At 46.3% G+C, this 13,084-nt stretch overlaps 1 protein-coding gene across 2 annotated transcripts in view; it reads left to right on the top strand.

The window, feature by feature from the left end:
- The window catches only part of EIF1AD (eukaryotic translation initiation factor 1A domain containing), a 505,590-nt gene that overhangs the window by 20,718 nt on the left and 471,788 nt on the right, over positions 1–13,084 (top strand). The window lies entirely within an intron of this gene.

Here is a 13,084-nt window from a genome sequence, read left to right on the forward strand (position 1 = left end):
TTTGCATACAGATTTTGCACACGTCGCCTGGATGTCGCATACATTTTACTCTCTTGCAAAGGAGAAAAGTCATTTTTACTCTCTTAAAATCACATTTACTCTCAGAGTTTAAAAATAGGGAGTAAAATACTCCCACCTCAAAATCTTATCTGGAGCACTGATTACTGCAGTCAAAGACATATTATAGCGTACGTGTCAACAAAATAGGAACCCTAACGCAACCGATTCTAACAGAAATTGGGTTGAAACAAGGCTGTTCTTTGGCTGCGGTTTTATTTAATCTTTATCTTTCGCACACTGATATCATATGGAAGGACATAATGACTTATCTTGCAGGCCTTGGTCACCCTAAATTACACTGCATAAGCTTTGCGGATGACCTATTGTTATTCGGCAAAACTCTGTTTGGGGTGCAGAACAAGTTAAATGCCTTCTATCTCTTTGCGGAAGATCATAATTTAAAGATTAAAAAAGCTAAATCGAAGATTATAATCTTTGCCGAAGGGAAGAAAAAAACTAAGAAATGTAATTGGTCAATTGGGATGGTAGAGCTCGAGGTGGCTAAGGATATACGATACCTTGGATACACACTCACCGACCAGAATTCCAAAATATAGTGGAAACAGCTTCTCGAGGAAAAAATAAAACCTTTGACCTCGCAAATGTGTATTTTATATCGTAAATATTGTACTTTTTCTTTAATCCCTATAATTCAATTCTATTTGTTAAAAATCGAAACGTGTATTTTATATATACTTTACATATGTACTGTAGAGATGGATGACATGTTAGACATGACTCAAGGAAAATTATGGAAAAAGGTACTGGGTTTAGCGAATTCTATCCCTAATGATATAATTCGGCATGAACTAGGACTATTACCTCTATCGGCCAAACCAAATTGGAGGCTGTTAAATAATTACAGGAAAATGTTGAGTCCCCCAAGGAATTCTCTTTATGTTGATCTTAACAAAATGATCGATCTAAGATCTATACCCGACCTATCCAAATTTGTAAATAAAATGGATCTGAATTTAGAAGTGACAAATATATCCAAGGGAGATCTTATACTATGTTTACCTGCTAATAGGCGGAAATTCCAATTATTGAGCTGGTGCTTGCAATCAGATCGTATAGGAAATTACAAAGCATATAAAGAATACGCTGTATATAGAAGAAAAATTTGTGATTTGCCCAGATATATCCTCCAATTACCATGCTTTGTTGCAAGGATCTATATATGCGCTTTCGATTAAATCAATTTTGCACATATGACCGCATTGGTAAATGGACTGTGCATAAGGAAAAGTTTGGGAACCTAAGTATGGAATGTCGATTCTGTCATGTTGCCAACACAGTTGAGTCTCTAAAACATTTAGTGATGTATTGTATACACTTTGAGGTGCTTAGAATTAAGCATTTTGGGAGCCATTGGCACTCTGGTTCGGAACTCTCGAGATCAACACTATGGAGCAAATGTATGTGGGGGAATAGTATATAGCTACTTATCAGTGTAACGAAATTTCTTGAAGTGCTAGTTGAACAGATTGCAGCTCTGAACTGGATTCTTGATGTTATTTAAACAAAAAAAGATTGTGTTATATTAGTTTGAAACAAGCATATTTTCTGTTAGGTAAAACAATTATTGTATGAATTAGCAAGTATTTTAAAAGGTAAAGAACATTCTGTATATTTTTCTAAATGAATTTGTAAATTGTAAAGGTTCTATGATGAATCAAACACAAAAAAAAAATAAAAAAAATACCTTCCTACTCGAGCTCTCCGCTCCTCGAACTCCCTCGGGGGCAGACGCTTCTCCAAGCAATGAGTTGGGGGTAGATCTCTTTCATCGGCTTGGGCCTCCCTCTGGAACAGCCTCCCTGCCTCTCTGAATCTTGAGGAGAACCATCTCGGGTTCCGGAAGCACCTCCATACCTTCCTTTTTGCTTCTGTCTTCTCTCTTCCTCTCCCCTGCTGATCTCCTGTCTGATACTGCACTGGTCACCTGGCTACCCTCTGATTTCGGGCCCAGGTCCCTGCCCGCCCAATTGCACACCCGCACTGCCTCCTGGCAACCCTTGCAATTGGGTCTGTATCTGTAACCCACTAGTCCCCCTACCTGCACTTATTGGACACCTGCTGTCTTTACTTACCCTTACCCTTGCACCTGCTGGCCGCACTTCTTGTTATTATGATCCCATGAACAGCAGTGCCCCCCTCCCCTGGCACTTTCCCCTCCCCTCCATTTGCGCGATCTCAATGTCACCTGGCCTAGTAAGATTGCTGTCTCTGTCCTCCCTCTGTTTCCCTCCATTTTCCTCGTCACGCCTTGAAACACTTGTTTATAAGTGCGTTATAAATGCCATATCATATTATACCTTGCATCCTCCCATTAAATTCCTCCTACCCAGATCAATGAACCCTCTGTCCAGAGCCAATCCCCCAACATCTCTAATCCGCCTGCACCCGAAGATCCTCAGACTCCCTACTTGCTACACCATACCCAAATTCTCCCATTTATTTTCTGTCCCGTCCCTCTGGTTATTCTTTCCCGGAAACCCAACGTAAAATGATAAACAACTACTGTTCCCACAATCCCCCTTGTTTATGTCAGTCTCAGTTATTCCCTTTTGCTCCGCAAACCCTCCTCATTTCACAAACCCTACAAAACCTACCCTTCCGAGATCACCAATATGAGGGTTATCATTCCTTGTAACCCCTCTTTCCCGTCATACCATGCAGAACTTTCAGAAACTCTACCCCCCCCCCCCCCCTTCGCCCGACATATAACACACAAAGGACTAATGTGAAACCCATTTACCTGACATGTCCCAATACAAGGGGCAGGCAAAGTCGGGCAAGTGATCTGAACCACTCATACCTGACGGCCCTTTCCCTTCCCTACAGGGATAAAAGGTGTTGCAAGAGGGCACAGTATGAACAAGGCAGACCGCACGTCGAGACAGCTATCCAGGCCCGGCAGTTCAAGAGGTGGAGAAAGGCAGCAAATATCGAGAGGCTGACTAGGAGAGACACCAAAGAAAGCAAATGAAGTGAATCCTGCCATATGAGAAAGCAAGGGAAGTGAATCCAGTAACCACTGAAAGTGAATGTGAATGTGAAGGTGATGTTGTCAAGTGTAAACCCGGAGGAGGGATGCTGACGAGAAGGGGGCAAAGTCTAAAGTCCCAAGAAACAGTGTGTTGACATGAGTGAACCCGACCAAGGGATCTCCACTAGAACTGTTTAAAAAGACATTAAGAGTTGTGAAGGAAGGAAAAGGGCATAGTGAACCCGGTGGAGGGAGGCTAACAGTCAAGAGGGGTCCGAGCCCGAACGAGGGAGATCCATGGGTGTAGCCATCATCAAAGCTCTATTAAGAAAAATAACTGTATTTGATTTATGGAGTGCAATTTGTAAAGGGTCAGCGCCCGGAAGAGGGGGACCCAGCGGTGACTCCATCACCCTAAATATACGTAGAACAAAACTTGTCTCGCAGTCCTGTTCTGGATGAGTTTGTTGTTTTTCTTAATAAACATATCAGGCCCGCAGGACCAGGAAACCATAACCCCAGAGGTCTTGATATCGACATCTACAATTTAGGATCCAAACCCGGAAGAGGGAGATACAAGGGGTGAAAACCGATCACCAAAAACCACAAAGGAACACGGGTCGACGCCCAGAAGAGTGGGACCTAGGGGTGAAGAATCCTCACCTTAAGTAAAACCAGGAAAACGAACTTTCATTGTTGAAGGAACTGTTTGTTTTTATTATTGAATACCTCAGGCCCTCGAAGGCAAGAGACTTTAAAGAGAAACGAGACTTGGCCTTCGACGGTCTTGATAGCTGCAAGTGGAACTGTCGACTCCTGCTGGGAAAGTTCAAGTGTGTGCTATGCTCCCAAGTCCCACCTTACCCCATGCTCAAAACGTGGGGAAGGGAGACCTGAGCCACTGCTTCCGGACACATTCTTTTGTGAACACTTCTTTCTTTTCTTGAAAACCACTCCACACCCTTTTTGTATTAGTTGTAAGGTTTGGCAATAGGTTTCGTAGTATAGGCCCTTTTTATTTGCCACGATGCAGCAAGTACTGCCTTATTTCTCATTTGATGGTCGACGCTCCCATCTTAGATTTAGATTAGGCGTTTTTTCCAACCTGCATACGGTTTAATAAACACCCTTGAACTGTGACCACTTGTGTCTGTCTTTACTGTTGCCACCATGAGTTCCTTACAGAGTGCATACCTGTAGCCGAGAGATTTAAACAGCAGCCACAGCTGACTGTGGCGCATAGCTGGAGATAGAAAGCTGCTTCTCTGGGTACAGGCCGAGAGACTGCAAGGCTCGAGAGAGTGCCGGGCAGCCAATCAGCTCGGGAGCCAAAGAAAGGGAAGCTGACCGCGAGAGGGAACATGCTGCGAGAATGCCAGAAGCCAATGGAGGGCTCCCGGGCGTTTGTAGGTGTTTGGGAGCAGTCTGTCATGCACCGGAATCCCTCTTGGCTCTGTGGTCGCGGACCGGGCGGTTGGTGTATTTATGCACGTTTGCGGTTGCCATTACGGCACAGCTCTTGCCTTCTTGCGCCCTTCCTCGCATCTGCTGTCCCCGGGCATGCAGTGGTGAAGTCTGCCCCTTGGACGGAAGTTCCCAGTATAACGGGACGCCACCATGTTTTGCCTTGGCTCCCGGGGATGATACGTCATCTGCCGATCAGGCACGCACGCCGGCACATCGTTGCGGGGCAACCAGGCCCAAACAGCCATGTCATCGCATAGTGGCATAACAGAACAGTCAGTGCTCCCTTGCTTTTTCTCTTCCCTCCGTTCACCCGCTCTGTGGTGCTCTGCTGCTCTGGCCTTCACCCTGGCCTCATTCTCTTCAGTCCTGGTTTCCTCCTGACCTTTTCTCCTTGTTCTACTATGCCATTGTGTTTCCACATTCCAGTGCCTGCCACTGTTTCTACACCACCTTAATCTGGGGCACCTTCTGGTGGTGCAGGAAGACCTACCCTTCGTCCAGCCTCCGATTAGTTACTTATTCAGTATGCAGGTCTAGGGTGGGTTTTTGGTACACCCTATTATTTGAACTGCCGGGGACAACGTGGCGCCTCAATGGTCTTCGCGCACAGGTAAGCGCCAGCGCTCATTTCTGCTTGACCCAGCTGTTGCCTTACCGAAGCCTGAAGACACAAATCCGAAGAGCCCAGCAGGGACCACAAGAGTTAGAAAAGCTGAGAAACAGATGCAGCAACAGAGAAGGAACAGCCGTTACCGGCTTGCCGCAGGAGAAGTAGACAACGTCAGCCAGAGCCAGTGAGTCCTCCCAAGGGAAGCGGGGACCCCGGGGCGTATTGGCAGACATGCCAAAAGTATTAATGCAGCATCTGGGAGAGAAAGAGCAAGAGCATTTAATTAAAAGGGAGAACGGAAGAAAAGCACATGACTTTCATCAAGTTTGTGAGCGTTTGCAATAATGTAAGAGAAGTCCTGGCAGGATAATATACCAGGCAGTTGCAAGTGTGTGCATCTAAGAAAGTCCTGGCAGGAGAGTATACCAGGCAGTTGCAAGTTTGTGCATAAGAGCAAGTCCTTGTAGGGAAGTACACCAGGCAAGGACAAGCTGAATATTGTATAGGAAATATCTGATAGAAATACATGTCAGGACTAGCAAAACGACTGTGTTGATCACGAGAAGAAGAGTGAAAACCTGGCAGGAAAGTACACAGATATCCTATATAATGTACTCTGTGGACGGCCCAGCCTGCTACCATCAACTATCTATGCAGTGATTCCCCCTTCCTCCTGGGACCTTGGTTGCCTAAACACTGGTTGGGTGAAACATGGATAAAATCTAATTAAATGAGCAGAACAGAATCTCCAAAATGCAGCCTAATATTCTAACAGAAGCTACAACCTCTAATTCTAAATGGCAGAACTCTTGCTAACGTGACCGACAGCCCTTATGTTACTAAAAAGAAATCCACTTTATTTATTTTGTAAATATTTTTTATTGTTTAAAGCGCTGACCTAGCTCGAGAGCAGGAGAGCGCAGCGCAGAGTGTGGGTAGCCGGCATTTGGGCTGGCATCTTTCAACAGTAGCGCAGCACTGTGAGGTAGGTCATCTACCCTACTTTAATGTTTACACTACGTGCCACATCAGCCGAGGGAAGTGGGGACGCTCAACTACCAAACCAACATAGTTCTCTTTAAATACAAACAAAGCACACTTAATTCACTAATGCTAGCTACAAAGCCCTTAAAATATCCTGGGCATAAACTCAAAATGTAATCTGCAATATTGTTGCTGCTCCTCCTTTCACTGTGTAATGCTCTCTTAAGTGTGTTAAAGCTAACTGCATGTGTGCAGACAAGCTAAACCAAACAGCAATAATGCTGACACTAAATGACCAGATCGCCTTGCTAATATAATTTAAGCAGTCTGTACCACCTCCCCTGTTTGGGATGTTGCACTTGCATCCCAACATTCTCCCTTTAGTTAATTAATTAACTAACCTAGCTTTCCTCGCCCTGTCAAAATCATCCTTGGGCACCCACACCTTACAAATATAGCAGAGACTCTCTTGCTCTGTGCATACTCCTCGGGAGCGCACGTTAAAATAAATATACATTTCCTACGCAATCAACCCAATGCTCAGTACAGCTTTTTGGATTGGGTGGTGGATATGAAAGTGTAGCTGGGGACCAATTGGGTGCAATATCTTGACAATTCGCTGCTCAATTCCTCCATTCTGGGGGGCGCTGAGGAGAAGCGCAAGGATGTAGACCTAATCCTCGGAGCTCTGCTGAGGCCGCCGTGAATCCTGTTTAAATATCCTGGAATTGGCTGCTATAATGTGCCAACAGCTCAACACAAGTTTCCTGAGTGTCCCCTTCACACAATGATCACTTCAGTGAGGGGAGGCGACGCCAGACCGCATTAAAATCCACTTTGGCGCGTGAAACACCCGACACTAACGCCATCTTGCCGAATTTGCGGAAACAAAGTAAGATTCTGACTGCTGAGACAGCCTTGGAAAATATCGGCAGAGTACGGCAGCGGACGCCGGGTAGGAATGATAGCCTGCCTTCCATGTCGGACTTAGCGGAGACATTTGGGGGAGTCGGGAACCCCGCTGAAGACACCTGCACCTTTGCGGTGCTCGCGTATCAGGGTTGCCTCCGGGCGACGAAAGAGATTGCACGGGTGCCGACCGGAGGGAAGTCCATACATGTGGGTGACGGTGCCGCGTTAGCACGGAAGCTGCAACATCGCTTCCGAACGAGGGAACCCACACAATACTGTTCGGAGCAAGTAAGTGGCTACTGCAATTGAGGTTAAGGAGTCATAATCCGAGAGGAGGAGCAAGGTTAAGCGCCACGATCGTGTACCCTTGACTAGGAGGAGAGGAGTGATCTGTATGAATAGAATCAGGGGAGCCCCCTAATCTATCAGGGGAAACTCTGAGAGGGTCACGGTCACAGGCGGACAAAGAGGACAACAATCTAAGCGGATAACCAGCAACCGCCTGAAGGGAAACTCTTAATAGATCCCTCTCAAACACGTATGCCCCATCCAGCCTATTGACCAAGGCAATCAGTCCACATTAACTGAGAAAGCACTGAGGCATTGAATAAAGAAGGACCTAAGCAATAGAAAATCCAAAATACATCTGTACGGCAGTCGCAAGCAAATCTCAGTAGACCCGAGAGGTGATCAGGATTGAAGAGGAACCCCAAGGGATACATCAGCTGTGGACTAACTATACGAGCACCTGCAAACATGGTGAAAGGCCAGCAAAAGATGTCATATGTAGGTGCCAAGTCTAAATCGTCCAAACAAACTCCTGACCAGCAAGAGGGAGATACTAGTACAGTGGAGGACACGGGTGAAGTGATTTTGGAGAAACTTATGACAGCGTTTCAAGACACTCGGAAAGTGCTGGAAACCAGAATCCAAGAGGTGGGGGTGGATGTGTCGCTGGTACGAGCAGACCTGGGGAAGGTGAATGTAAGAGTGGCAACGGCGGAGCAACGGATAAGTGATCTGGAAGATGTAGTTGACACTATGCGCAATAAGACCCAAGTCCTCGTGGCGGCCATGAAAACCCTTGAAGAGGGAGCTGAAGATGCCGAAGGGCTGTCTAGAAGTGTAACATGCGTCTGGTGGGGGTCCCGGAGCGAATGGAGGGAGACTGTAGAACTGTTTGTGTAGAAGATTGTTCTAGACGATCTGTGGCCCTGCCGCCTCTCCAAGCTGTTCACCGTGGAGAGAACACATAGGGTGCCCGGTCGTCCCCCGCCTCCGGGAGCCCCCCCCCCCAAGGGCCATAATAGCCAAACTGCTTAATTTTAGAGATAGCAATGCGACCCTACAGGGGGCCAAAAAACAGGGGAACATCCAGATAGAGAATGCCCAGATCCTAATATTCCCAGATTTTACTCAAGAGGTACAGAGGAAAAGGCGATCCTTCGACTCAGTGAAAAAAAACTCTGGGAGCGGGGCCTACGATACATGATGTACTTCCCGGCTAAACTATAGGTCTTATCGGATGACTGGTTGCACTTTTTCCTCACGCCGAAAGAAGCCTGGTCCTGGTTGGAATCCAATGACCGAGGCACTAGCCCAGGAAAGCGGAACGATACAGAAGCCTGTGACTGACAATGGTCCATAAATTCGGAACATTTTGAGGCCGTCAATGGTACATAAGGATAAGGAACCATGAGAAAAAGACCTTCAGGAACCTTGATCCCTACAGCCAAATTTGAGACTGAAAACCCCGACTGCGACCCCACTAACCTCGCCGATGAAGCAGGATCAAGCAGCCCACTTTTTTTTTTTTCCTTTTTTTGATGTTTGACAGCAGATTTTAGCCACAGTTTAAATTGGGCGTTCGCTCCTGCAAGATATGTGTTGGGAACATGTGGGAAATTGGGAGGGGTGAGAACCGGGAGGGTGGGGGAGTGAATAGGGGAGGGAAAAAAAAAGTTGAAGGAGGTGAATAGCAAGAACAGCATACATCGAAATTGATCGACAACGTATTCTCACATCAACACAACACAATACTACCGACATAACCAGATAGCCACTTTAATCTTAGACGCAAAAAACACCTACACTTGAGAGGGTGGGGAAGCAACAGAGTCGCCAGATAAGATGGGACTTAACCCCGATATTGGGGGGATCTACTGGGACACAATACACACAACAAACTGAGTAAATGTTACCTAAAATAGGGACATGGAACGTACGAGGCCTGGGAAAGAAATCTAAGCGCTTCCAGGTCAAGCAATTTATGCGAAGACACGGTATTCAGATTGCGCTAATACAGGAATCGCACTTGAACGCAGATGATCTCTGGGAACTACACAGGAGCTGGGGAGGCATATTGGTTGGCACCACATACTTATCATATTCTAGGGGAGTTCCTATCTGGGTAAACCCTGCCATACCATTACAGGTGGAGTCTACAGAAGGGGACGACGAGGGACGAACATTTATAGTCCGAGGCACATTGGAGGGTTACAAACTATGTATAGTGAATTTGTACGCTCCTAACTCGGATAACGAGGTCTACTTTCAAAAATCTGGGGAAGGTGGTCTCTGATCATGCCCCCCTGGTCACAATGTTACAATTTGGTCGGCGCTGTCCTACAATACCGACTTGGAGACTGGGGATAGAACAACTTAAAGACTGGGCCTTCAACGCAACTATAAGAGGGGCGATGGTCTCCTTCTTGACAGCAAACAAGGGATCGGAAGAAGGAATGTGGATTCTATGGGAATCCCTTAAAGTGACAATACGAGGGGTATGTATTTCCAACATGGTGGGCATTAGAAAGAAAATTGGTAGAATCAGAGGAAGTGATCAGAAGGTCAGAGATTGACCTGGGGGAGGGGAACGAAGACAGGACTTGGCAGAGGCCATCAAGACTCAGCTATACATAGAGAAGCCAGTCTAAATTCGATAAAGATAGCTACACCAAAAAGGTACATGGAGAAGGAGATAAAGCAGGTCGACTTGATGTGGTTGATCCGAAAGGAACGACCGAGGGGTGTAATTACACATATATTACCAACAATAAGGGTTTTAGAGTGACTACGCAACAAGAGCTCAATGAATTCTTCCTGGAATACTATAAATCACTATTTTCGAGCGAGCGTACATATTCAGAGGTGGACGCGTCAGATCTGGTCGAAATATCAAGGATCCCTAAATTGTCGACACCCCAGATAATAGCATTGGAAGCCCCTATAGAGGTCGACGAAATAGAGTGGGCACTGAAGACCATGCAGAAAGGCAAATCGCCCTGGTACGGATGGTTTACCGGTGGAGTATTACTCGGGGAGTTCTCCCCGAATCGATGAGGGAGGTGCTAATCATGGTCATTTTGAAGCCCCAAAAGGGTCCCCTTCTGTGTGGGTCATACAGACCCATATCGCTCTTGAATGTGGATACAAAAATCCTGGGGAAGGTAATTGCATTGCAGCTAGAGAAGGCGATTCTGGATATCATACACCCGGACCAATGTGGTTTCGTGGGGGGCCGTAACACCTCTCTGAATATTAGGAGACTACATTTTGTAATGTCACAGGTTCGTGATTCGGAAGAGGAACTGTCCCTGATGAGTCTCGACGCCACTAAGGCCTTTGACTCCGTAGAGTGGAGATGGTTATTCAGAGTCTTAGAGGGGATAGGGATCGGACCCACAATGCAAAATTGGATTTGTTTACTATTCACTAGCCCCCAAGTGAGAGTAAAAACAGGGGAGTGAATTTTAGAAACATTGACAGCACAGGGCACGTGACAAGGCTGCCCAGCATCATAGACCTTGGATGTTAAGAGACGACCTGAATGCCTTCCATGTGTGGCTTAACAACCAGAACCTGAATCTCAAATTCACACTAGAGATGGACAGGCACAACACACACTTTTTAGATCTAGCCATTTCACATCCAACAGAGGCTTAATATCCAAGGTCTACAAGAAGACGACAGATAGGAATTCCCTTCTATGCTACTCTAGCTATCACCCACAAGCACTGAAGGAAAATCTCCCCTTTGGACAGTTTCTCCGCTATCGGCGGCTATGTACCGAAACTATTGACTACACGTCCCAGGCAAAGACACGAGCAACAGCTCAGTGAATCCTTCTAGGATTGTTAAACAAACCTATAGAAGAGCCAGGAACATTCCACAGGCTGTAACTCTCAAACAGCACAACAGAATAGAGAACATTGAAGGCTTCATGGCTGTTTTCAGCTATTCGCCTCTATTAAATAAAATCAAAAAATAAATAAAAACACTCTGGCCCATTCTCAATACCGGGACATTTCCTCTACCAGTACCACGTTTTGCCCTGAAGAGGCGGCAGAACGTTAGAGACAAACTGGTCAAAACTCTACCCTCAGGCAACCAGCTCCCCCACCAGATACAGTCCACACTATGGAACACTTAGCCTCCGACAGGTCATTCACCATGCGGACAATGTTCCATGTGTTCCCAGACCAGCAGAACCACCACCATTGACATCGGCTCGCACACACCCTGGGTACAAAGGCAGTAGGGTGAATACAAAATTGAATTTAAATCCCACGGCCACCGGATAGTCCATGCAAAGCTAAATTAGCTGTCTTGACAATGATCTAATAACCAGTCTTGCCATCTGCAGCAGTTTTTTATCACTGGCTGCTCCTCAATGATTCAAGACACCTATCAACTCAGGTTCCCTATAACATTGGTTAAGATAAGGGACAGTTTCCCTCTACATCTATCCCTATTAAATAGGCGTTGCACCACATGCCATCCAGGGTCAGGCACCCCGCCAATGACAGGGTCTTCTTCCGTGAGGGTTAGATAGTACGCTGGGTTCCCACTTGGTTCTTTCTTTTTAGCCATTGCTCATGCCAATAGATTGTTTGCAACTTCGTTTCTCCCAAAGAACCGTCTGTTGTTGTGACACGTGTCCTTGGGAGAGACATGGTATCCCCCCTTTCCTACCAACAACCATCCTGACCCTAACCTCAGCTTTATGGGCTATTGTAAGCCTGCTTCTCTAACTTTCCCTAATGTGGCATATGCCAGTACTGTGATGAGGAGACTAAGAGGAATGAACACCACACATTTTTACCACTTAGATACTGGGACGAGGAAGCTGAATTCCGAGTATTGGGAAGGTCGGGCATGTCTTCCTAACTACGGTCAGGCAGATCTAATTGACCAGGCACCCCTGTAGCCTGTTGGAAGGCTCCAGGTACATAAAATTAAGGAGGAGCTCCAGAAGTGTGAGAAGCAGGTAGGCAGGCGTAGCAGAGACCAGCAGGGGACCCGCTCTTCTTGGGAGCAGCTGTGGTGGGACTGGATGCCAAACCAGGACGCCAGCAGACTCGGATCACAGAGGACGCCGTCCGCATCCACTGGAAAGCAGAAGGGGAACCGGGGCAAGAAGTATCCGGCAGGCGAAAAGGGCACGGGACGGCAGTGTTTCCCGGCTCCAGAAGCGGAATGGAAACAGCAGGAGCCGCCGGGCGAAGGAGCAGACCTCTGGTGAGTGTTGGAGGGACACGCAGACACCGGGGAGCTCCGAAACGTATGAATTCCGAATTGAAAGCAAATTTATATTTAAACAACAAAATTGCATTTTGAATACCAAACTGAAAGCCAGCCTATATTTAACTAAAAGTGCATTTTGAATACCAAACAGAAAGCAAACTTATATTTGAACTTCAAGAACAAGAATGCATTTCGAATACACAAGTGTTTTGTTTTTTCGAACGAAACTTTAACCATAAGCAACACAAGTAACTATTGAATTGAGAGCAATTCATCTTCAAAACATATTGAAACTGTATAGTAATTTGCATGTGAAACCCAATAGGAACATTGAAGTACAACCCCAGAGGCCGACACAGAGGAAGCCAAAAGAGTGGGACCTTGTATACAAGACTAGGAGGCCCACCTAACGACATTAAGCACAACCACATAGGAGTAAGTGCCAAGGAACACCATGGGGCACAGGAACAAACACCAAGGGAAACCCTAGGGAAACCCTTGGCAAACAGGAGCAAGTGCCAAGGAACTGGCAA

The sequence above is a fragment of the Ambystoma mexicanum genome, chromosome 2p, assembly GCF_040938575.1.
Source record: "Ambystoma mexicanum isolate Mex_15411 chromosome 2p, UKY_AmexF1_1, whole genome shotgun sequence".
Classification (NCBI taxonomy): domain Eukaryota; kingdom Metazoa; phylum Chordata; class Amphibia; order Caudata; family Ambystomatidae; genus Ambystoma; species Ambystoma mexicanum.